The 26972-nt window shown below is 42.0% G+C and overlaps 1 long non-coding RNA gene across 1 annotated transcript; it reads left to right on the top strand.

The window, feature by feature from the left end:
• Positions 1-1039: 1039 nt before the first annotated feature.
• LOC306758646 lies at positions 1040-26627 on the top strand. Its single transcript, XR_013771386.1, has 3 exons — positions 1040-1116; positions 25580-25677; positions 25843-26627. It is a non-coding gene; the product is annotated as an uncharacterized lncRNA (long non-coding RNA).
• Positions 26628-26972: the final 345 nt, after the last annotated feature.

Raw genomic sequence — 26972 nt, forward strand, 5'->3', positions numbered from 1 at the left:
GGTTTTCATTGTTGTCACTGTTCCACAGACAAAAATTATCCGTGTTTATTTTTTAATTTTCTTTTTTTTTCTTTTTTTCCTTTTTTTCAGTCCTCTGGAAAATGCAGTGCAGTTCAGCGGGAGGTCAGTGTGATAATTGTACAGAAAGACGTTTGAAGAAATGTTTGCTCCAATTGGAAAAGCAATAAAAGTCACTGCTTATGTTTCTGTTTTTGTATTTCTAGCTTGCTGGCATCCCCCTGAATCCTGTGCTGTTCAGCAGTGAGATGTTGGAGGAGATGGAGAAGGTTTCACCATCAAATCTGACATCTCCTGCTGTCTTCGCTGGTGTTTCACCACCAAAGGTAAAGTGCATAAAGACAAACATGTTTATGGGTTGTCATAAAATGTTTTGTTCTGAAAGAGTCATTGATTAACGATAGACTTCTATAATGCTGAATGTGTTCAGTGTCCATATCAAATTCACGGTGTGCAAATCTTTGTGTTTTGGACAGAGGCGGCGTGTGAAACACCAGTCCAAGAGGACTCGCCCGGACAAGCGAAGGGTAAGGAGATTTGGCAATGAAAATTTTTGTATTGAATCTTTTTCCTGTGACGATGTAGTAAAATAAAGTTGTTGTTTTTTTGTTTTTTTTTTTTAATCCCCAGACCGAGACGACATCCAGCCGAGGGATGTCGTCTGACTCCAAGGCTACTGTGGAGTCGAAGAAGGTAAGAAATGTTATTTTGTGTTTAAAGGTCTTTTTAAATTATAAATGTGTGTCTATGTTCATATTTCTGTATTGTATGGGGGGGGGGGGGGGGGGGGGATTTCTCATGTATTTTATTTATTTCTATTTTGGGTAGATGTATAGTAAAATACACTTGTTTTGGTTTCTCTTTAGACCGACACTTCATCCAGCCGGGGGTCGTCGTCGGAGTCCGAGACCACTGTGGAGGTGAAGACGGTAAGAAATATTGTTCTTAAAGACTACCATCAAATATTTTATGATTACACATGACAGTGTTTTGAGCCCATTGCTTGTTGATTTCCTTGCTTAGGTTGAGACATCACAGAGCCAGGGTGTGTTGTCTTCTACTGATGAAGATGAGGAAGCTACTGTGGAGGTAAGTGAGGTGAGTATGGCTAATGTTGATGTTGTTCGGGGTTCATTTCACCAGGGGCACGGTCAGTTTAGGAATCCAGGAGTTCAGTGCATGGCGATAGCTTTGGTCAGTTTAGCCAGACATATGGTGTCTAGTGTGTTGTATTGGAGGACAGAAGATTTAGATTCAGCTCTGTGGTTAGGAGATGACCTCTATACTGATCTAAAGGACCGTGGTATAATCCCTTCAGGGGAAAACTTTTTGATGGTCCCAGAGTTGCCGAGACAGAGAGTTTTGTACTGGCAGAACTTTAAGTTTGAGTTCCCCGATACTCTGAGTGGGGATGTCACTGTGACTGAGGGAGAGTTTATCGAGTGTGGAGCATATGTGACTTTAGAAAACGGGCTGGAAAGGATGTTATCTCAGTACCAGACATGTCTTTTGACCTTGTGTTCAAATACATGTGCTGTCATTTCTGCTGGTGGTAGGTATGCCGTGGTAGACTCTCATTCACGTAGTGCTACCGGTATGTTGGACGTCAGTGGTACCAGTGTTGTTTTGTACTTTGGTTCCATTAGGGAAGTGTTTAATCACTTCAGTCGTTTGGCAGTGATGTTAGGTGGTCGTAGCAAGCCTTTTGAGATAAATGGTGTTGATGTTAGCAGGGAGTGTGTTGACGATGTGCCGAGTAGCTTATTTGGTTGTGATTCTGATGATGACAGTCAGCGAGGAGTAAAACGTCAGGTATCAGCAGATTGGGATGAAACGGACCTTTCCGGCCCATCTGAACATGTGGCAAAGAAACGTCATCATGTTTCAGATGAAGAGTTTGCTGTTGAGGAACAGGTTTTCTTAAGTCAGCAGGTTAGTTCAGATGTAGAGTTAGTCAGTGAAGAACATGGACAGCTTATGTTTAACCCTCTCTGTGGAAGTACTTGCCAAAGCTTGTGTACCAAATTAAAAATAGAGTTTGAAAGTGTAAATAGTGCTGCGTCTAGTCGTGTCGGCGTGTTAGGCGTTCCGTGCCAAAATAGGGACATAGTTGCTGACGGTAGCTGCTACTTTAGGGCCGTTTCTCAGGCAGTGAGTGGCACACAAAAGCATCACATCAAAATTAGGAGAGCGGTTGTTAAACATTTAATAAAAAATGACTACCAATATAGAACTAGTCTAAGAGAAGGTTATTCCTCTGTGGCAGATTACATAGACAAATCAAAAATGAAATATGTTAGCACCTGGGCCACAGAATTAGAAATCCAAGCGACAGCAGATTTATTGGGTATTAATATCTTCACCTTTTTAGATGGTCGTTGGTTAAAGTATGGATGCAATAGCAGTGTGTCAGAAAAATCCATTTATTTAGAAAACTGCCTGGGGAGTCATTATGAGACTGTAGTTTGCGTTAAAGAACCCGAACTAGAACGTTGTTATGGGTTCTGTAAAATAGATTGTTCAGAAGCGTACTGTACTAGATTGTCAGGCAAAGGTTTAAGTAGAGATGCTTCATCCAAAAGTGACACAAATGCTTCCAAAAAGGACGTGGAGCACGACAGAAGTTTGTATATGTCAAAATATAAGAATGTAATGAGAAGAACCCAAATTAGGAATATAAAGAAAACAAAATATGCTGTAGATGCACATCACCGGCAAAACGTGAAGGACCAAAAGAAAAGAAAATATTCAAATGATGCTTGTCACCGACAAAACGTGAATTACCAAAGCAAAATAAGATATGCAAAGGATGTGCGTTACCAGCAAAATGTTAAAGACAGAAGCAAAATAAGATATGCAAAGGATGCGCGTCACCGACAAATCGTGAAGGACCAGAGCAAAATAAAATATGCAAAGGATGTGCGTCACCGACAAATCGTGAAGGACCAGAGCAAAATAAAATATGCGAAGGATGCGCGTCACCGACAAATCGTGAAGGACCAGAGCAAAATAAAATATGCGAAGGATGCGCGTCACCGACAAATCGTGAAGGACCAGAGCAAAATAAAATATGCGAAGGATGCGCGTCACCGACAAATCGTGAAGGACCAGAGCAAAATAAAATATGCAAAGGATGTGCGTCACAGAGAAACTGTTAAGAGAATAGTCAAATTAAAGAGGCAAGAAATTAAAGATAAAACACAGGATATTGAGTTCTTCACAGAGAGGTTTTTAAACAAAGTTGAACATGGTCCAGAGTATGTCTGTTGTGTCTGTTTCAGGCTGTTGTTTCCTCATCAGGTGTTGAGTTGTAGGAGGGCTGCCTATAACAAGACTGAGATAATAGCTTCTTTAGCAGATAGGTGCATTAGAACTGACTATTTACATGAATGTAGTGAGGATTGTGTTGAGCCATGTCAGATACTGACTTCAAGTAGAGGACATCTTTGGATTTGTTACACTTGTCATCATAAAATTTCAAATGGCAAAATGCCTGCTGAAAGTGTAACAAATAGGTTGGCAGTAGATCCAGTTCCCCCAGAATTATCCTGTTTGAATAGGTTGGAACAACATTTGATTGCTTTAAATATTCCATTCATGAAAATGCTCGCATTGCCCAAAGGTGGTCAAAATGGAGTTCATGGACCAGTAACCTGCGTTCCATCAAACGTAGTTCAAACATCAAATTTGTTGCCCCGCTCAAATATGGAGGGCTCTTTATTGGCAGTAAAATTAAAACGTAAGTTAACTTATAAAGGCCATTATGAGTATGAGTTTGTAGATACCATGCACATTCGGCAAGCTTTACGGGTTTTAAAGCAATCAAATAAGTTTTATAAAGACATAGATTTTAATGAGGAATGGGTGAATGAGTTGTCTAGCTTAGACCATCTTGAGGATGAAGAAAAGGAAAAGAAGGAAGTAGTTGAGAGTGCTGCAGATGATGCTGACAATGAGGACATGCTGCATGATCGGCAGCAACATTGCATGTTTTCAGACACGTGTCTGATGCCTGTAGATATTGGTCAGGAAGTTCTAGATCAGTATTTTGACAGTATAGTTAATGTTGCCCCAGCTGAGGGTAATAACCCAGTTAAGTTGTTGTCGGATCATGAAAATGAAGCAAAGTGTTTCCCGGTGTTGTTTCCTAGTGGTCGTAATATGTATCATGAAAGGCGTGCTTATGATGTGACATTGTCACGTTACTTCAACAACAGAATTCTACATGCTGATAGAAGGTTTGCGCAGAACATTGAGTATATTTTCTTTGCTCAGTACATGTCTGAAGTAGAGCAGGTTGTTTCTAAGGTTAGCATAGCATTAAGAAAAGGAAAAGGAGGTGAGGTGATTGTAGAAAATGAGGAGTCCCTGAAGCAGTTGTTAGAGGTGGATGATGGTTTCCGGTTTCTTAAGCCTATTAGAGGGACTCCAGCGTTTTGGCAGGGAGTACAGAAAGACCTGATGGCTTGTGTTCGGCAACTTGGGATTCCCACGTGGTTTTGTTCATTCTCTTCCGCGGATCTGAGATGGCAAAACCTTCTTAAAACGATTTTAAAACAGGAAGGTCGAACACAAACATTAGAAGACTTGGAGTGGACTGATAGATGCGATCTGCTGCGCCGTAATCCTGTCACTGCCGCCAGAATGTTTGATTTCCGCTGGCATTGTTTTCTGAAGGAGGTCCTTATGTCTCCTTCAAATCCAATAGGAAAAATTATTGATTACTTTTATCGGGTAGAGTTTCAATGCCGCGGGAGTCCTCATGTGCACTGTCTTTTCTGGATTGAAAATGCGCCTAAAATTGATACGAACACCGATGAAGAAGTGGTAGCTTTTATTGATAAGTACGTAACATGCAAGCTACCAGCACAGGATGAGACATTATTGGAGAAGGTCACATCTGTGCAGCAACATTCAAAGAGACATTCAAAAAGTTGTAAAAAAGGTGGCACTGAATGTCGCTTTAATTTCCCCAGACCAGTGTCAGGTAGGACATTTGTTGTTAATGTTAATTTAAATCCAAATCCATGTGATAAATGCAAGAAACGAAAATAAAATAAAATGAGTGATTCTGATTCAGATTCTGATTCGGATAAAAAATATGAAGTAAAAAGGTGCACATGTGGTAATGAGTACTATTATAACCTGCTTAAGGTAGATAAGGATTTGGCATTAAAAACTCTGGAGGCAGTGAAAAAAGCGGTAAAAGAGGAGACTTTTAATAGTCTTGATGAGTTGTTCCAGCATCTAAATATTAATCAGCAAATATTTGAGATTTGTTACAAACGACTAAATATGTGTAAAACCAAAATTATTTATAAAAGAGACATTAAAGAGGCATGGATAAATCCATACAACAAGTCTCTTTTAAAATGCTGGAATGCAAATTTAGATATTCAATATGTAACCGATGCCTACGCCGTTATAGTTTACATTATTTCATACATCAGTAAATCAGAAAAAGAGGTAGGACTGTTACTTAGTAAAGCGCATAAAGAAGCGACAAAAGATGGAAACGTGAATGCTCAACATGCACTGAAAACAATTGGCAGCGTTTATCTCAACAGTCGCGACGTGTCTGCTCAGGAGGCAGTTTATAGATTAACCGGGATGCATTTAAAGGAGAATTCACGTAAAGTAGAGTTTATACCAACAGGGGACAAAATAGTTAAAATGAGCAAACCGATTAGTTTAATCCAAGAAAGTGGACTATCTGGAGACGACGTGTGGATGGTTAGTGTCGTAGATCGCTATAAAAGTAGGCCTAATAATAGCACTTTTAATGATATGTGCATTGCGACGTTCGTATCTGAATATCGTGTCTTGAGAGGAAATGAAAAGTCAAAGGATGCGGTACAGTTGCAAAGGGGGTTAGGGTTTATTCTTAAACGAACACGAACAAAACCCGCTGTAGTTCGTTATGCGCGCTTTTCAAAAACAAAAAACCCCGAATTATATTACAAAAGTCAGTTACAGTTGTTTCTTCCGTACCGCGTAGACGACGATCTAAAAGCTGCTGACTGCGCGACGTTCGAACAGTTTTATGAAAATGGTTCCGTGATCTTTAGTGATGGATCAGAACACACAGTTAAATCTGTCGTCGATGAGAATAGGAATAAATTCGAGGTAGAAGATTCAGACGAATTAGAAGAATTGCAGAATAAGCTTGAAAATGACGAAGGCCCAGTAGATGCTTGGGCAAATCTCTGCCCTGAACAGGAATTAGAGCGTTTAGAATGTAAAGAAGAAGTTAAAGCAAAAGAACAGGCACCAGAGGAAGATGTAGAAGTAGGTCAGGAGCCCATCGACAACATTCCAGATTTAGCTCTTAGGAACGATCAGGCGTGTCAGTTAGAAAAAACTAATAACCTAATGAGTAGAAGTGAGGGCCTAGAATTAATTAGATCTCTGAATGAGAAGCAGCTCTCGGTCTTCTATAAAATCCGCAACTGGTGTTTAGACAAAGTAAATGGTAGAAACCCAGAACCCCTCCACGTGTTTATATCTGGAGGAGCTGGAGTCGGAAAGAGCTACCTAGTTAGAGCGATTCAGTATGAGGCTACGAGGTTATTGTCACCAAGTTGTCAGAAGCCAGATAATATTTCTGTTTTATTAACGGCTCCTACAGGAATAGCTGCTTATAATTTAAACGCAGCGACTATCCACAGTACATTTGGCATTGGCAAAGACGTCAGCCTTCCTTACACACCTTTGAGTGAGGAAAAGCTGAACTCTTTGCGTGTTAAATATGCTGATTTGCAGATAGTCATAATTGACGAAATCTCCATGGTCAATCATAATCTATTGGCTTATATCCATGGCAGATTGAGACAAATCAAACAAACTGGTGACTATAACCCTTTCGGTAACGTCAGCATCATCGCGGTCGGAGATTTTTATCAGTTGCCCCCGGTAAAGGGGAAAGCGTTGTATGTGCAGGATGTAAATATGAACTTGTGGTCTAGTTTATTTCAGCTCGTCGAGTTAACAACAGTCGTTCGGCAACAAGATGAAGAGTTTGCGCAATTATTAAATAGGATGCGAACACATAAAAAAGGCACACAGATGTTAGCACGCGATATAAACATCTTGAAAAAGTGTGAAACAGGTGAAGAGAGCACAGCCTTACACATTTTTGCTACAAATTCCCAGGTTGATGAATATAATGAGAAACAGTTAACAAGCATATGTCCTGACTACATAATTATATGTGCTCAGGACTTTGGTTACAATAAAAAAACGGGTAAATTAGAATTAAAGTCAGATCATCATGTTAGGGCCAAGAAAACTAGTTTACCAAGGGAGTTGTATTTGGGTAAAAATGCTCGAGTCATGTTGTCTCAGAACATTGATGTAAATGATGGTTTAGTAAATGGTGTATGTGGCACAGTGATTCACATTGAACAGCCTGTTAAAAATGAGTTTCCTCTCAGAGTTTATGTTAAATTTGATGATGAGAAGATAGGCATCAAGATTAAGAAACAAACCACTTACCCATCAGCAGAGTTAGTAGGTTCAGTACCAATTGAACCTCAGGAAGAGAGAGCCAATAAAAAAGGCATGAGACGACAGTTTCCATTAAAGTTAGCCTGGGCCTGTACTGTACACAAAGTACAGGGCCTTACAGTAGATAGTGCTGTCGTCTCTTTAGCTAAGATCTTTGCACCAGGACAGGCTTATGTGGCATTAAGTAGAGTTAGAAGCCTGTCTGGTTTAATTATTCAGAAGTTTAAAGAAAAAGTTGTTTATTGTAATGACAGCATTAAAGAGGCCATCAATAATATGCCACCATTTATAACTGAAAGCCACACAGTAGAAAAGGATGGTTTTAGAGTATTTCTAATGAATGTTCAGAGTTTAAATCGCCATGTTTCAGATTTGGCCCACTGTGCACAGCATTTGCAGCCTAACTGTATTGCTGTGACAGAGACATGGATACCTGCTGATGTTAGCTTAGATTCTGTAGAAATCACTGGATATAGGTTTAGTAATGCTCCACGTAGTTTAGCCTACTCTAGCAATAATCCAGTGTTAACTTCACTTAAAGGCCAACAGCATGGTGGTGTTGGTATGTACTGTGACAGTAATGTAGAATTTGAAAGTGTCACAGTAGCAGGTTTAAATGTAGAGTGTTTAGCTGTAAAATGTGCCACATACAACATTTTAATAGCAGTCATTTACAGGCCACCCTCATATCCTGTGTCTCTCTTTTTCAGACATTTTGAAGCATTGCTAAATGTATTAGAGTCACATAGTGGAACAATAGTTGTTTTTGGTGATTTCAATGAGGACATTTTGAAGTCCTCAACAATTTGTCAGAAAATGAAAGACAGAGGATATGAACAACATGTTTCGTCAGCCACAACAGAGAAAGGCACCTTAATTGACCATGTTTATGTTAAAAATAGTAATTATGAAGTAGAAGCGTTAGTGGTGCCTACATATTTTAGTGATCATGAGGGCATCATATGTTCCTTTAAGTAAGGCAGCCCACATGCTTTTAACTTAAGAAATGTTTTCTCCACTGTCAATATATTTAACATGTAGTTGCTATGCTGCTCTTCACCTGAGTTCCCTGTTTGAAATCATTTGCGCGTAATAAGTTAATTTAGTCCTCTCTTGGTATCCATTACATTGTGTACAACTGTTAGTCCATGTTCCAAGGTATTCTTTGCTCCCTGTCTAGAAAGTAGTGAAAGTGTTAAAATAGAAAATAAATGGCTTTTAAGTTGTTAGTGTTAGTGTAGTGTAGTGATCCAAGTTGCAAAGTTGTCGATACAGGCTTTGTTGCGCTGTGTGGTTAGGTTGTTGGATGTTGTTTAGGATGTTGTTTGTTCATGCCTCTTTTTCTATTGGTTTTATTAAATTGGATCATTTTAGTTGTATGTAACTGTTGTGTTTAAGTGTAATTACAGAGATAATTAAGTGAACAGGTAACTGCAGCCAAGGTAGGTACACAAGTAAATGTAAGTATTCATTATCCTATACAGTTACTTTTTCACACAATTAGACACTTCAGTAAGTCTTGGTTTAAAAAAAATATTCTTGAGTGTTTTTATAACTGGTTTATATTAGTAGTTTATCTTTAGCTAACAGAAGCCAATGATGAACAAAGTTACACTGAGCTCTGTTGGTGGTCCTGATCCTCATTAGGCCTGTGAAGAGCATGAAAAAAGCTGTAACCTGAGGCTTCATATTTAATAGTTGCACTGTGTATGTACGGTTATTACAGAGGCACAGTCGCTGTATCCTTGTTAGACCTTGACCAGTCAGTAGCATTAGTGTTATAATAATCCAAAACTGTATTTTATAGTGTTACTATATTGAGTAGAGAAGTGATGTCTAGAATAAAACATTGCCTGATGCAATTATGTATGTTTTCATGTGATTGATGCTTGCAATATGCATGTGTGTGTGTATGCGTGCGGGGCATATGTACATTTACATATGCACAAACTCATACATTTTTTTTGTCATTTCCCTAGGAGACTTTGGCTTGTAGCAGTTGGCAAGAAGGTGTTCACCAAGATGAATTGGAAGACAGTCTTTTGTATTATTTTCCCTAATTTTTCCCTTTCTTATTTTTGTTAACCCATTACATATCCTGTGTATAGTGGTAAAAAATAAACTGTAGAATTGTAGCAACAGTGGAGTTTAGATAATAGTCTATACATAGCATTTTTTAATGAACTTGAGTTCTAATTTGTTGCCATATGAATAAATTCCTTTTTAAGTTATACAGCATGTCTTTGGAGTTTTTGTCGGTCATGGTACAAAAAAATAATGCAAATGAGAAAAAAATATTGTATAGATATGATGTATCTGTTGTAATTGGTGAACTGGTTTACTATAAACACATGAATGTTATGGTCAAAATGGATTATAATAAACCAATTGTTTGCCATTTATTTTCTAACAAAAGTCAGAAGTAAATATTTAGTCATTGGTTAGGGCACACAGTTGTTTTCTGAGCATTTGCACTCAATTGTAAAAACTTGAAATACACAACATTTTATCAGAGAGTCATGGTGAGTGTGAAGTGTGCAGAAATAAAGGTAGGTGCAGGAGCACTGTGAACCCCAAGGAAGAATGTACAGCTGACAAAGGAGGTCATGTTATTTATTGCTGCAAAGCATTATCCATGAATTTATGTAAAAATTATTTTGTATTCACAAAATGCATGTTTTATGCTAAAAGACTTTATAAAACAAAATGGAAGAAATTCAGAAGACATCAAAAATACAACATGGTGATATACTTGCTAACATGATCTGCTAAGTAATAATGGTTGTGTTGTAGGCAGCTAACCTTTTTGATTACATACTGGCATTTTGGTTATCACTGTGGCCCCCCGCCGACCATATCGTGCCTATTTAGGCAGAGTATAATGTGGTTGGAAGCAAAAAGAAAAATAAATGCTGCCAATTTTAGTGTATATATGGGTGAATTTTGCTTTATGAGAGAGGACTGTTTTTCTGTGGGTTGCCACTCCTATTGGAAAGATTGGAATAACTTTTGATCCCCATCTTGTGACAAAGCTCCCTGCTGTCATCTGCAGGAATCCCAATCAGTCAGTCAATCAATTTTCTTTAAACACAATATGCATTCAGTAAACAAATGGACACAAAATCCAAGATGGCAGACAATCCGTTGCCATGGTAACGGACTTTATGGACTATTTTTGCTGTTCTTGTGTTATACGTGTGGCAAATTTCATTTTCCCCCATCAAAGTGGAGATTTGGGGACCCACATGACCCCCCCTATAAGCAGCCCCCACAGTGCATAGTGTAATGTGTCAAGGGCCTAACAAATATAAATGCTGTAAATATTGGTGCAGATCACATGTATTTCTGCAGAGATGCGAGTAAACTGTTTTGCATGGAGAGAAGGCTTTGTTTCATTGGTTGCCATGGTAACACCGTTTCTCCTATTAGAAAGATTAGAACAACTTTTGACCTTGTCACTAAACTTTCTTCCAAATTTGGAGTCAGTCGCATAAATTCCCACAAAATTGTTTAGGTACAGTGTGCAATAAGTGGGGGGGAAAAAAAAGCTTTGAAAAAGCTTTAAAACGGCAGGATGGCGGACACCCTGTTGCCATTCCAACAGGTGCGTAATGGACTTTTATACTCCATGTGGGTTATTATCTGCGGAATTTGAATTTCCTACGTAAAAGTAGACACGAGTCGCATGAAGCTCCTCAGACTACTTCGTTCAAATACAATGCGCTTCAAGTGATAAAAAGTGCATAAATGGTAAGATGGCGGACAACCCGTTGTACTGGTAACAGGTGCTTAATTGAGTTTTTTTTTTTTGCTTGTCTTGGGTTAATACATGTGTGCCAAATTTCGTAGCCCTCTGTCAAAGTAGTTGTTCCGGACCCTCGGGTACCCCCCCCAAAGAAATGGGGGGGGTACCCCCCCCTACACTGCATGTTCCAATGTGTTAAGGACCTACCAAATATGAAAGTTTACATTTTTGGTGCAGATCGCATGCATTTTTGCAGATATAAGCAAACCGTCTTTCATGGCGAGAACACATTTTTCCATGGGTTGCCACAGTGACACGTTCTGTCCTGTTGGAAAGATTTCACTAACTTTTGGCGAATGTGGAGCCAATAGCATGAATCCCCTCAGACTAGTTCGTTCAAATACGATGTGCTTAAAGTGATAAAAAGGGCATAAACGCCAAGATGGTGGACACCCCGTTGCCATGGTAATAGGTTCTTAATTGACTTTTTTGCTCGTCTTGGTTACTTATACATGTGCACCAAATTTCGAAGCCCTAGGTCAAAGTAGACAATCGGGCCCCTAGGGCCCCCCCCCCCCCCCAAAATGTGCCCCCCCACAATACATATTACAATGCGTGAAGGACCTACCAAATATGAATTATTTAATTTTGATTCCGATCTGATGTATTTGTGCGAAGATATGAGTGAACTGTGTTTCATGGCGAGAACGCTTTTTTCCATGGGTTGCCACGGTAACATGCTTTCTCCTATTAAAAAGATTTCACTAACTTTTGCTCCCCATCTAGTAACGAAGCTTCCTGCTGAGTATGGAGCCAATCGCATGAATCCCCTCAGACTACTTCGTTCAAATACGATGTGCTTAAAGTGATTAAAAGGGCATGAACGCCAAGATGGCGGACACCCCGTTTCCATGGTAACAGGTTGTTAATTGAGTTTTTTGCTTGTCTAGGGTTGTTACACATGTGTGCCGAATTTCGTAGCCCTAGCTCAAAGTAGACGATCGGGCCCCTAGGGGCCACCCCCAAAATGTGCCCCCCCCCACAATACATATTACAACGCGTTAAGGACCTACCAAATATGAATTATTGGAATTTTGGTTCCGATCGGATGTATTTCTGCGAAGATATGACTGAACCGTGTTTCATGGCGAGAACGCTTTTTTCCATGGGTTGCCACGGTAACACGCTTTCTCCTATCAGAAAGATTTGAATAACTTTTGGTCCCCATCTTGTCACGAAGCTCCATGGCGAATGTGGAGCCAATAGCCTGAATCCCCTCAGACTAGTTCGTTGAAATACGTTGTGCTTAAAGTGATAAAAAGGGCATAAACGCCAAGATGGCGGACACCCCGTTGCCATGGTAACAGGTTCTCAATGGAGTTTTTTGCTCGTCTTGGTTACTTATACATGTGTACCGAATTTCGTAGCCCTAGGTCAAAGTAGACTATCGGGCCCCTAGGGGCCCCCCCAAAATGCGCCCCCCCCCACAATACATATTACAATGTGTTAAGGACCTACCATATATAAATTATTAGAATTTTGGTTCCGATCGGATGTATTTCTGCAAAGATATGAGTGAACCGTGTTTCATGGCGAGAACGCTTTTTTCCATGGTTTGCCACGGTAACACGCTTTGTCCTGTTGGAAAGATTTCACTAACTTTAGCTCCCCATCTTGTCACGAAGCTTCCTGCTGAGTATGGAGCCAATAGCCTGAATCCCCTCAGACTAGTTTGTTTAAATACGATACGCTTAAAGTGATAAAAAGGGCACAAACGCCAAGATGGCGGACACCCCGTTGCCATGGTAACAGGTGGTTAATTAAGTTTTTTGCTCGTCTTGGTTACTTATACATGTGTACTGAATTTCGTAGCTCTAGGTCAAAGTAGACGATCAGGCCCCTAGTGGCCCCCGCCAAAAAGTGCCCCCCCCCCCCACAATACATTCTATAATGTGTTAAAGACCTACCAAATATGAATTATTGGAATTTTGGTTCCAATGGGATCTATTTCTGCAAAGATATGATTGAACCGTCTTTCATGGCGAGGAGTATTTTTTTCAAGATGGCGGACACACCGTTGCCATGGTAACAGGTGCTTAATCGAGTTTTATGCTTGTCTAGGGTTGATACACATGTGTGCCGAATTTCGTAGCCCTAGCTCAAAGTAGACGATCGGGCCCCTAGGGGCCCCCCCCAAAATGTGCCCCCCCCACAATACATATTACAATGCGTTAAGGACCTACCAAATATGAATAATTGGAATTTTGGTTCCGATCGGATGAATTTCTGCAGAGATATAAGCAAACCGTGTTTCATGGCGAGAACGCATTTTTCCATGGGTTGCCACGGTAACACGCTTTCACCTATCAAAAAGATTTGAATAACTTTTGGTCCCCATCTTGTCACAAAGCTCCATGGGGAATGTGGAGCCAATAGCATGAATCCCCTCAGACTAGTTCGTTCAAATACGATGCGCTTAAAGTGATAAAAAGGGCATAAACGCCAAGATGGCGGCCACCCCGTTGCCATGGTAACAGGTTCTCAATAGAGTTTTTTGCTCGTCTTGGTTACTTATACATGTGTACCGAATTTCGTAGCCCTAGCTCAAAGTAGACGATCGGGCCCCTAGGGGCCCCCCCAAAATGCGCCCCCCCCACAATATATATTACAATGCGTGAAGGACCTACCAAATATGAATTATTTTAATTTTGGTTCCGATCGGATGTATTTCTGCGAAGATATGAGTGAACCGTGTTTCATGGCGAGATCGCTTTTTTCCATGGGTTGCCACGGTAACACGCTTTCACCTATCAAAAAGATTTGAATAACTTTTGGTCCCCATCTTGTCACGAAGCTCCATGGCGAATGTGGAGCCAATAGCATGAATCGCCTCAGACTAGTTCGTTCAAATGCGATGCGCCCAAATTGACAAAAACGGGCAAAAAAATGGCCGCAAACGCCAAGATGGCTGACATCCCGTTGCCATGACGCCAGGTCTACGATTGACTTTTTTGGTCGTCTTGAGGTGGTAGACATGTGTACCGAATTTCGTTGTCCTACGTGAAAGTAGACTTTTGACACCCCATTTTATTTTCCATCTTTGGCGTTTCTAGGGGGCGCCGTCGAGGCATTTTTACATTGGCGTGCACATGGACCCCAGAATATCGCTATTTTCGCCGGGACTGAGGTGTGTGCCAAGTTTCGCAACTTTTCACCAGGTCTAAGGGGGTCAAAATTGAGTGAGTTGTGCTGAGGAAAAAAATAATAATAATAATAAAGCCGCAAGCGGCATCCATCGGGTCCTCGCCTCATGCCGAACCCTCCACCCGAACTCACCACAAAGCTTCCGGGTAGATGTGAAGTAAAAGGCATGAATCCAAAACTAGTTTGTTAAAAAATAATGCACATTCAGTAATAAATAGGCATAAACGCCAAGATGGTGGACACCATGTTGCCATGGTAACAGGTGGTCAATGCACTTTTTTACTCGCCTTGGGTTGTTACACATGTGTGCCGAATTTCGTAGCCTAAGATGAAAGTAGACAATCGGGCCCCTGAGGGCCCCCCCAAAAAGTGCCCCCCCCACAATACATTCTATAATGTGTTAAGGACCTACCAAATATGAATAGTTAAAATTTTGGTGCACATCGCATGAATTTGTGCAAAGATATAAGCAAACCGTGTTTCATGGCGAGAAGGCTTTTTTCCAAGATGGCGGACACTCCAGTGCCATGGTAACAGGCTCTTAATTGAGTTTTATGCTTGTCTCGGGTTGATACACATGTGTGCCGAATTTCGTAGCCCTAGCTCAAAGTAGACGATCGGGCCCCTAGGGGCCCCCCCCAAAATGTGCCCCCCCCACAATACATATTACAATGCGTTAAGGACCTCCCAAATATGAATTGTTGGAATTTTGGTTCCAATCGGATCTATTTCTGCGAAGATATGAGTGAACCGTGTTTCATGGCGAGGAGTATTTTTTTCAAGATGGCGGACACTCCGTTACCATGGTAACAGGTTGTTAATTGAGTTTTTTGCTTGTCTAGGGTTGATACACATGTGTGCCGAATTTCGTAGCCCTAGGTCAAATTAGACGATCGGGCCCCTAGGGGCCCCCCCAAAATGTGCCCCCCAACACAATACATATTACAATGCGTTAAGGACCTCCCAAATATGAATTATCAGAATTTTGGTTCCGATCGGATGTATTTCTGCAGGGATATGAGTGAACCGTGTTTCATGGCGAGAACGCTTTTTTCTATGGGTTGCCACGGTAACATGCTTTCTCCTATCAGAAAGATTTGAATAACTTTTGGTCCCCATCTTGTCACGAAGCTCCATGGCGAACGCGGAGCCAATAGCATGAATCGCCTCAGACTAGTTCGTTCAAATACGATGCGCCCAAATTGACAAAAACGGGCAAAAAAATGGCCGCAAACGCCAAGATGGCGGACAGCCCGTTGCCATGAGAACAGGCGTTTCAATGACTTTTTTACTTGTCTTCATGTGATAGACATGTGTACCGAATTTCGTCGTCCTACGTCAAACTAAAAAAATTTTTCCCCATTCTAGAGGCCATTTTTGGCGTTTCTAGGGGGCGCCGTCGAGGCATTTTTGCATTGGCGTGCATACAAACGCCAGATTATCGAAATTTTCACCGGACGTGAGGTGTGTGCCAAGTTTCGCAACTTTTCACGGGGCCTAAGGGGGTCAAAATTGAGCGAGTTGTGCTTAAAATAATAATAAACATTACAATAACAATAGGGCCTTGCCATACTTCGTATGGCTCGGACCCTAATTAAAGCCGCAAGCGGCATCCATCGGGTCCTCGCCTCATGCCGAACCCTCCACCCGAGTCCTGGTTCTCCTAATGCTAAATGTGACGGACCCGCACAGCCAGTTCATTTTAATAGAGAAATACAATTCACATATTGAGAAAAGAATGTGTGTAAACGCCAAGATGGCGGACAGCCCGTTACCATGGCAACATGTGTTTCATTGACTTGTTAGCTTGTCTTGGGATGATACACATGTGTGCCGAATTTCGTAGCCCGAGATGAAAGTAGACGATCGGGCCCCTTGGGGCCCCCCCAAAAAGTGTCTCCCCCACAATACATTCTATAATGTGTTAAGGACCTACCAAATATGAATAGTTACCGTTTTGGTGCACATCGTATGAATTTGTGCAAAGATATAGGCAAACCGTGTTTGATGGCGAGAAGGTTTTTTTGCAAGATGGCGGACACCCTGTTGCCATGGTAACGGCTGCACAATGAAGTTTTTTGCTTGTCTTGGGTTGATACACATGTGTGCCGAATTTTGTAGCCCTAGGTCAAAGTAGACGATCGGGCCCCTATGGGCCCCCCCTAAAATGTGCCCCCCCCACAATACATATTACAATGCGTTAAGGACCTGCCAAATATGAATTATTGGAATTTTGGTTCCGATCGGATGCATTTTGGCAGAGATATAAGCAAACCGTGTTTCATGGCGAGAACTCTGTTTTCCATGGGTTGCCACGGTAACACGCTTTCTCCTATCATAAAGATTTGAATAACTTTTTGTCCCCATCTTGTCACGAAGCTCCATGGGGAATGTGGAGCCAATAGTATGAATCCCCTCAGACTAGTTCGTTCAAATACGATGCGCTTAAAGTGATAAAAAGGGCATAAACGCCAAGATGGCGGACACCCCGTTGCCATGGTAACAGGTTCTCAATAGAGTTTTTTGCTCGTCTTGGTTACTTATACATGTGTACCTAATTTCGTAGCCCTAGGTCAAAGTAGACTATCGGGCCCCTAGGGGCCCCCCCAAAATGCGCCCCCCCCACAATACATATTGCAATGCATGAAGGACCTACCAAATATAAATTATTTTAATTTTGGTTCCGATCGGATGTATTTCTGCGAAGATATGAGTGAACCGTGTTTCATGGCGAGATCGCTTTTTTCCATGGGTTGCCACGGTAACACGCTTTCGCCTATCAAAAAGATTTGAATAACTTTTGGTCCCCATCTTGTCACGAAGCTCCATGGCGAACGTGGAGCCAATAGCATGAATCCCCTCAGACTAGTTCGTTCAAATGCGATGCGCCCAAATTGACAAAAACGGGCCAAAAAATGGCCGCAAACGCCAAGATGGCGGAAAGCCCGTTGCCATGACAACAGGCGTTTCAATGACTTTTTTACTTGTCTTCATGTGATAGACATGTGTACCGAATTTCGTCGTCCTACGTCAAACTAAAATTTTTTTTCCCCATTCTAGAGGCCATTGTTGGCGTTTCTAGGGGGCGCAGTCGACGCATTTTTACATTGGCGTGCACGCAGACCCCAGAATATCGCTATTTTCGCCGGGACTGAGGTGTGTGCCAAGTTTCGCAACTTTTCACGGGGTCTAAGGGGGTCAAAATTGAGTGAGTTGTGCTCAGAACGAGGAGAATAATAATAATTAAAGCCGCAAGCGGCATCCATCGGGTCCTCGCCTCATGCCGAACCCTCCACCCGAACTCGCCACAAAGCTTCTGGGTGGATGTGAAGTAAAAGGCACGAATCCAAAACTAGTTTGTTCAAAAACAATGCACATACAGTGCTAAATGGGCGTAAACGCCAAGATGGCGGACACCCCGTTGCCATGGTAACAGGTGGTCAATGCACTTTTTTACTCGCCTTGCGTTGTTACACATGTGTGTCGAATGTCGTAGCCATAGGTGAAAGTAGACGATCGGGCCCCTGAGGGCCCCCCCCAAAAAACTGCCCCCCCCCCACAATACATTCTGTAATGTGTCAAGGACCTAACAAATATGAATAGTTAAAGTTTTGGTGCACATCGCATGAATTTGTGCAAAGATATAAGCAAACCGTGTTTCATGGCGAGAAGGCTTTTTTCCAAGATGGCGGACACTCCAGTGCCATGGTAACAGGTGCTTAATTGAGTTTTATGCTTGTCTCGGGTTGATACACATGTGTGCCGAATTTCGTAGCCCTAGCTCAAAGTAGACAATCGGGCCCCTAGGGCCCCCCCCCAAAATGTGCCCCCCCCACAATACATATTACAATGCGTTAAGGACCTACCAAATATGAATTATTGGAATTTTGGTTCCGATCGCATGCATTTCTGCAGAGATATAAGCAAACCGTGTTTCATGGCGAGAACGCTGTTTTCCATGGGTTGCCACGGTAACACGCTTTCTCCTATCAGAAAGATTTGAATAACTTTTGGTCCCCATCCTGTCACGAAGCTCCATTGCGAATGTGGAGCCAATAGCCTGAATCCCCTCAGACTAGTTCAATCAAATACGATGCGCTTAAAGTGATAAAAAGGGCATAAACGCCAAGATGGCGGACACCCCGTTGCCATGGTAACAGGTTCTCAATAGAGTTTTTTGCTCGTCTTGGTTACTTATACATGTGTACCGAATTTCGTAGCCATAGGTCAAAGTAGACTATCGGGCCCCTCGGGGCCCCCCCCAAAATGCGCCCCCCCCACAATACATATTACAATGCGTGAAGGACCTACCAAACATGAATTATCAGAATTTTGGTTCCGATCGGATGCATTTCTGCGAAGATATGAGTGAACCGTGTTTCATGGCGAGAACGCTTTTTTCCATGGGTTGCCACGGTAACACGCTTTCTCCTATCAAAAAGATTTGAATAACTTTTGGTCCCCATCTTGTCACGAAGCTCCATGGCGAATGTGGAGCCAATAGCATGAATCGCCTCAGACTAGTTCGTTCAAATGCGATGCGCCCAAATTGACAAAAACGGGCAAAAAAATGGCCGCAAATGCCAAGATGGCGGACGGCCCGTTGCCATGACAACAGGCGTTTCAATGACTTTTTTACTTGTCTTGATGTGATAGAAATATGTACCGAATTTCGTCGTCCTACGTCAAACTAAATTTTTTTGACCCCATTCTAGAGGCCATTTTTGGCGTTTCTAGGGGGCGCTGTTGAGGCATTTTTGCATTGGCGTGCATACAAATGCCAAATTATCGAAATTTTCACCGGACGTGAGGTGTGTGCCAAGTTTCGCAACTTTTCACGGGGTCTAAGGGGGTCAAAATTGAGTGAGTTGTGCTTAGAACGAGAATAATAATAATAATAATAAACATTTCAATAACAATAGGGCCCTGCCATACTTCGTATGGCTCGGACCCTAATAAACATTACAATAACAATAGGGCCTTGCCATACTTCGTATGGCTCGGACCCTAACAAGCGGCATCCATCGGGTCCTCGCCTCATGCCGAACCCTCCACCCGAGTCCTGGTTCTCCTAATGCTACATGTGAAGGACCCGCACAGCCAGTTCATTTTAATAGAGAAATACAATTCACATATTGAGAAAAGAATGTGTGTAAACGCCAAGATGGCGGACAGCCCGTTACCATGGCAACATGTGTTTCATTGACTTTTTAGCTTGTCTTGGGATGATACACATGTGTGCCGAATTTCGTAGCCCGAGATGTAAGTAGACGATCGGGCCCCTAGGGGCCCCCCCAAAAAGTGTCCCCCCCACAATACATTCTATAATGTGTTAAGGACCTACCAAATATGAATAGTTACAGTTTTGGTGCACATCGTATGAATTTGTGCAAAGATATAAGCAAACCGTGTTTCATGGCGAGAAGGTTTTTTTTTCCAAGATGGCGGATACCCCGTTGCCATGGTAACGGCTGCACAATGAAGTTTTTTGCTTGTCTTGGGTTGATACACATGTGTGCCGAATTTCGTAGCCCTAGCTCAAAGTAGACGATCGGGCCCCTAGGGGCCGCCCCCAAAATGTGCCCCCCCCACAATACATATTACAACGCGTTAAGGACCTGCCAAATATGAATTATTGGAATTTTGGTTCCAATCGGATGCATTTTGGCAGAGATATAAGCAAACCGTGTTTCATGGCGAGACGCGTTTTTCCATGGGTTGCCACGGTAACACGCTTTCTCCTATCAGAAAGATTTGAATAACTTTTTGTCCCCATCTTGTCACGAAGCTCCATGGGGAATGTGGAGCCAATAGCATGAATCCCCTCAGACTAGTTCGTTCAAATACGATGCGCTTAAAGTGATAAAAAGGGCATAAACGCCAAGATGGCGGCCACCCCGTTGCCATGGTAACAGGTTCTCAATAGAGTTTTTTGCTCGTCTTGGTTACTTATACATGTGTACCGAATTTCGTAGCCCTAGCTCAAAGTAGACGATCGGGCCCCTAGGGGCCCCCCCAAAATGCGACCCCCCCACAATATATATTACAAAGCGTGAAGGACCTACCAAATATGAATTATTTTAATTTTGGTTCCGATCGGATGTATTTCTGCGAAGATATGAGTGAACCGTGTTTCATGGCGAGATCGCTTTTTTGCATGGGTTGCCACGGTAACACGCTTTCGCCTATCAAAAAGATTTGAATAACTTTTGGTCCCCATCTCGTCACGAAGCTCCATGGCGAATGTGGAGCCAATAGCATGAATCGCCTCAGACTAGTTCGTTCAAATGCGATGCGCCCAAATTGACAAAAACGGGCAAAAAAATGGCCGCAAACGCCAAGATGGCGGAAAGCCCGTTGCCATGACAACAGGCGTTTCAATGACTTTTTTACTTGTCTTGATGTGATAGACATGTGTACCGAATTTCGTCGTCCTACGTCAAACTAAAATTTTTTTTCCCCATTCTAGAGGCCATTTTTGGCGTTTCTAGGGGGCGCTGTCGAGGCATTTTTGCATTGGCGTGCATACAAACACCAAATTATCGAAATTTTCACCGGACGTGAGGTGTGTGCCAAGTTTCGCAACTTTTCACGGGGTCTAAGGGGGTCAAAATTGAGTGAGTTGTGCTTAGGAGAATAATAATAATAATAATTAAAGCCGCAAGCGGCATCCATCGGGTCCTCGCCTCATGCCGAACCCTCCACCCGAGTCCTGGTTCTCCTAATGCTACATGTGAAGGACCCGCACAGCCAGTTCATTTTAATAGAGAAATACAATTCACATATTGAGAAAAGAATGTGTGTAAACGCCAAGATGGCGGACAGCCCGTTACCATGGCAACATGTGTTTCATTGACTTTGTAGCTTGTCTTGGGATGATACACATGTATGCCGAATTTCGTAGCCCGAGATGAAAGTAGACGATCGGGCCCCTTGGGGCCCCCCCAAAAAGTGTCCCCCCCACAATACATTCTATAATGTGTTAAGGACCTACCAAATATGAATAGTTACAGTTTTGGTGCACATCGTATGAATTTGTGCAAAGATATAAGCAAACCGTGTTTCATGGCGAGAAGGTTTTTTTCCAAGATGGCGGACACCCTGTTGCCATGGTAACGGCTGCACAATGAAGTTTTTTGCTTGTCTTGGGTTGATACACATGTGTGCCGAATTTCGTAGCCCTAGCTCAAAGTAGACAATCGGGCCCTTAGGGGCCCCCCCAAAATGTGCCGCCCCCACAATACATATTACAATGCGTTAAAGACCTACCAAATATCAATTATTGGAATTTTGGTTCCGATCGGATGCATTTCTGCAGAGATATAAGCAAACCGTGTTTCATGGCGAGAACGCTTTATTCCATGGGTTGCCACGGTAACACGCTTTCTCCTATCAGAAAGATTTGAATAACTTTTGATCCCAATCTTGTCATGAAGCTCCATGGCGAATGTGGAGCCAATAGCCTGAATCCCCTCAGACTAGTTCGTTCAAATGCGATGCGCTTAAAGTGATAAAAAGGGCATAAACGCCAAGATGGCAGACACCCCGTTGCCATGGTAACAGGTTCTCAATAGAGTTTTTTGCTCGTCTTGGTTACTTATACATGTGTACCGAATTTCGTAGCCATAGGTCAACGTAGACTATCGGGCCCCTCGGGGCCCCCCCCAAAATGCGCCCCCCCCCCACAATACATATTACAATGCGTGAAGGACCTACCAAACATGAATTAATTTAATTTTGGTTCCGATCGGATGTATTTCTGCGAAGATATGAGTGAACCGTGTTTCATGGCGAGAACGCTTTTTTCCATGGGTTGCCACGGTAACACGCTTTCTCCTATCAAAAAGATTTGAATAACTTTTGGTCCCCATCTTGTCACGAAGCTCCATGGCGAATGTGGAGCCAATAGCATGAATCCCCTCAGACTAGTTCGTTCAAATACGATGCGCCCAAATTGACAAAAACGGGCCAAAAAATGGCCGCAAACGCCAAGATGGCGGACAGCCCGTTGCCATGGTAACAGGTTCTCAATAGAGTTTTTTGCTCGTCTTGGTTACTTATACATGTGTACCGAATTTCGTAGCCATAGGTCAAAGTAGACTATCGGGCCCCTAGGGGCCCCCCCAAAATGCGCCCCCCCCCACAATACATATTACAATGCGTGAAGGACCTACCAAATATGAATTATTGGAATTTTGGTTCCGATCGGATGCATTTCTGCGAAGATATAAGCAAACCGTGTTTCATGGCGAGAACGCTTTTTTCCATGGGTTGCCACGGTAACACGCTTTCTCCTATCAGAAAGATTTGAATAACTTTTGGTCCCCATCTTGTCACGAAGCTCCATGGCGAATGTGGAGCCAATAGCATGAATCCCCTCAGACTAGTTCGTTCAAATGCGATGCGCCCTAATTTACAAAAACGGGCAAAAAAATGGCCGCAAACGCCAAGATGGCGGAAAGCCCGTTGCCATGACAACAGGCGTTTCAATGACTTTTTTACTTGTCTGGATGTGATAGACATGTGTACCGAATTTCGTCGTCCTACCTCAAACTAAAATTTTTTTCCCCCATTCTAGAGGCCATTTTTGGCGTTTCTAGGGGGCGCCGTCGAGGCATTTTTACATTGGCGTGCACGCGGACCCCAGAATATCGCTATTTTCGCCGGGACTGAGGTGTGTGCCAAGTTTCGCAACTTTTCACGGGGTCTAAGGGGGTCAAAATTGAGTGAGTTGTGCTGAGAAGAATAAACATTACAATAACAATAGGGCCTTGCCATACTTCGTATGGCTCGGACCCTAATAATAACAAGCGGCATCCATCGGGTCCTCGCCTCATGCCGAACCCTCCGCCCGAGTCCTGGTTCTCCTAATGCTACATGTGAAGGACCCGCACAGCCAGTTCATTTTAATAGAGAAATACAATTCACATATTGAGAAAAGAATGTGTGTAAACGCCAAGATGGCGGACACCCCGTTACCATGGCAACATGTGTTTCATTGCCTTTTTAGCTTGTCTTGTAATGATACATGTGTGCCGAATTTCGTAGCTCGAGATGAAAGTAGACGATCGGGCCCCTTGGGGATCCCCCCAAAAAAGTGCCCCCCCCCCCACAACACATTCTATAATGTGTTAAGGACCTACCAAATATGAATAGTTACAGTTTTGGTGCACATCGCATGAATTTGTGCAAAGATATAAGCAAACCGTGTTTCATGGCGAGAAGGTTTTTTTTCCAAGATGGCGGACACTCCGTTGCCATGGTGACAGGTGCTTAATTGAGTTTTATGCTTGTCTAGGGTTGATACACATGTGTGCCGAATTTCGTAGCCCTAGCTCAAAGTAGACGATCGGGCCCCTAGGGGCCCCCCCCCCCAAAATGTGCCCCCCCCACAGTACATATTACAACGCGTTAAGGACCTGCCAAATATGAATTATTGGAATTCTGGTTCCAATCGGATGCATTTCTGCAGAGATATAAGCAAACCGTGTTTCATGGCGAGAACGCTTTTTTCCATGGGTTGCCACGGAAACACGCTTTCTCCTATCGGAAAGATTTGAATAACTTTTGGTCCCCATCTTGTCACAAAGCTCCATGGCGAACGTAAAGCCAATAGCATGAATCGCCTCAGACTAGTTCGTTCAAATACGATGCGCTTAAAGTGATAAAAAGGGCATAAACGCCAAGATGGCGGACACCCCGTTGCCATGGTAACAGGTTCTCAATGGAGTTTTTTGCTCGTCTTGGTTACTTATACATGTGTACCGAATTTCGTAGCCCTAGGTCAAAGTAGACTATCGGGCCCCTAGGGGCCCCCCCAAAATGCGCCCCCCCCCACAATACATATTACAATGCGTGAAGGACCTACCAAACATGAATTATTGTAATTTTGGTTCCGATCGGATGTATTTCTGCGAAGATATGAGTGAACCGTGTTTCATGGCGAGAACGTTTTTTTCCATGGGTTGCCACGGTAACAAGCTTTCGCCTATCAAAAAGATTTGAATAACTTTTGTTCCCCATCTTGTCACGAAGCTCCATGGCGAATGTGGAGCCAATAGCATGGATCGCCTCAGACTAGTTCGTTCAAATGCGATGCGCCCAAATTGACAAAAACGGGCAAAAAAATGGCCGCAAACGCCAAGATGGCGGAAAGCCCGTTGCCATGTCAACAGGCGTTTCAATGACTTTTTTACTTGTCTGGATGTGATAGACATGTGTACCGAATTTCGTCGTCCTACGTCAAACTAAAATTTTTTTCCCCCATTCTAGAGGCCATTTTTGGCGTTTCTAGGGGGCGCCGTCGAGGCATTTTCACATTGGCGTGCACGCGGACCCCAGAATATCGCTATTTTCGCCGGGACTGAGGTGTGTGCCAAGTTTCGCAACTTTTCACGGGGTCTAAGGGGGTCAAAATTGAGTGAGTTGTGCTGAGAAGAATAAACATTACAATAACAATAGGGCCTTGCCATACTTCGTATGGCTCGGACCCTAACAAGCGGCATCCATCGGGTCCTCGCCTCATGCCGAAGACACCCCGCCCCCCCCCTCCATTGTGGACCATGTTAAGGATCTACAAAATAGAAATGCAGTTAACTTTGATGCCGATCCAATGTATTTTTATGGACATAAACAATGTCTATCCAGTGAAAAAAAAATGTACTGGTCCACCAAACCATGACTCATGTGGATATGCTGTTCAACCAGTTTCAGAAATTAAACATCAACCCTGTCTGGATTAAAACTCTTTTTCAGAGGTTCAAAGACAACATGCTCAACATCAGGTAAATATTTATATTTATATAAATTATAATTTATTGTTTACTCAGAAAGTTATTGTTAAATAGAGCAGTCACTCATTTAAGACTGTAAAAGCCATAAGTTTATTGACTTGACATCACAGCAAATTATTCTTATGAAGCACATCGCATTTCATTCTTTTGGTATTTAAAGAAAGATTCTTTTATGTTTCATGATAAACCTTTTCTTAATCCAGACTGTGACCTAAACAGGTCAAGTGATCGGCAGATTTAGATTATAATGGTGTTTCATGAGTGTTTTTAGTGCATAAAAACCTCAATTATGTTATTATGTTGTTTGGACCAGGATGTCAGTCCCGTCTCTCTGTGAGGACAGCACTGCTGGACAGCCGGTGAAGAGACAGGATGCTGGGACCAGGAGAACAACAGAGGCTGGCTACAGAGGTCAGTCATATTTTCAGTCAAATCCATGTCGTTTATATTCTTACTTTGGTCACATGATGCTAGAACAATACTGAAGATCTGGTACAGAATTATTGACACCCCTTATCAATAGAATTGCTAAGGTCTAACTTTCTTATAATTGAAAACTTTTGATGTTTGCTTCAGGTCTGTGATACCATCCTGGTGCACGCTGAGGAGCAGCTAAACACGACTGTTGAGGCATGTCCCATGTTGGACAAGGCCAAGGCAGAACTGTCCCTCTTCTACAAGAACAGTGAAGTTAAAGGTTGTGGTGCAGAAGTGCCTCTGTAGCAGTTTCTCATAAAGAACAACCTTCAGATGAGTCACAGCCTTCTCCAGATCATTATGTCAACACCATAACAACTGCTGAATCTGAGAAATGCTTTTCTACTCGACTGTGAGAAACTCCATGACACAGGATCGCCTCAACGCCATGCCATGCTCTTCATGGAGAATAAGCTTGTTGGGGACATTCAGACTTTAATAGGAGGATTATTGAGAGATTTGCCTTAAATAAGGAGAGGAAAACTAAATTCTTCTACCAGTTTTATTTGATCTTTTGTTGTTCTTGGAGAAAACCAAATATGAAATCAGTTCATTCATCAGGTTCTAGTGTTCATTATTTAGTAGTCAAAGAATTATTACTGAATGTAGATTGTTGCAAAAGTCCTGTCAAAAGTTTGAGTGAGGTTAGATTTTTTAAGGAAAGGTATGCTGGTGTTTACTTTCTGTAGCCGCCACCAAAAGCACTTCTCATGCTTATTGTCTTATTAAGGCTTGTGACAAATATTTATGTGTAGATTTGTTTTACCACTGTTTATATTTCAAAATATATTATGAGCTAATTAATGTCTTTTTTTTTTTTTTACAAAAATATTTGTATTAAATAAGATGTTAAATACAATCCTGTCATTATAAAACAAAATTTTCCTTTGAGCTAAATTATGAATTTCTGGTATTTGTCATTGTTGTCATTTTAGGATATAATAAAGTATTTGTGAAATACATAACTTTTAAAGTAGATTTTTTTTTATTGCTATAATTATTGTTTGTCTTCAACAATAGATAGATTTGACAAAGCCCCACCTAAAAAATAATAAAATATATATACACACACACACACACACACATACATATATATATATATATATATATATATATATATATATATATATATATATATATATATATATATATATATATATATATATATATATAGAATGTGTGTATGTGTGTGTGTGTGTGTATGTATGTACATGTGGACATTTATGGGT

The sequence above is a fragment of the Telmatherina bonti genome, assembly GCF_933228915.1.
Source record: "Telmatherina bonti genome assembly, chromosome: 7".
Classification (NCBI taxonomy): domain Eukaryota; kingdom Metazoa; phylum Chordata; class Actinopteri; order Atheriniformes; family Telmatherinidae; genus Telmatherina; species Telmatherina bonti.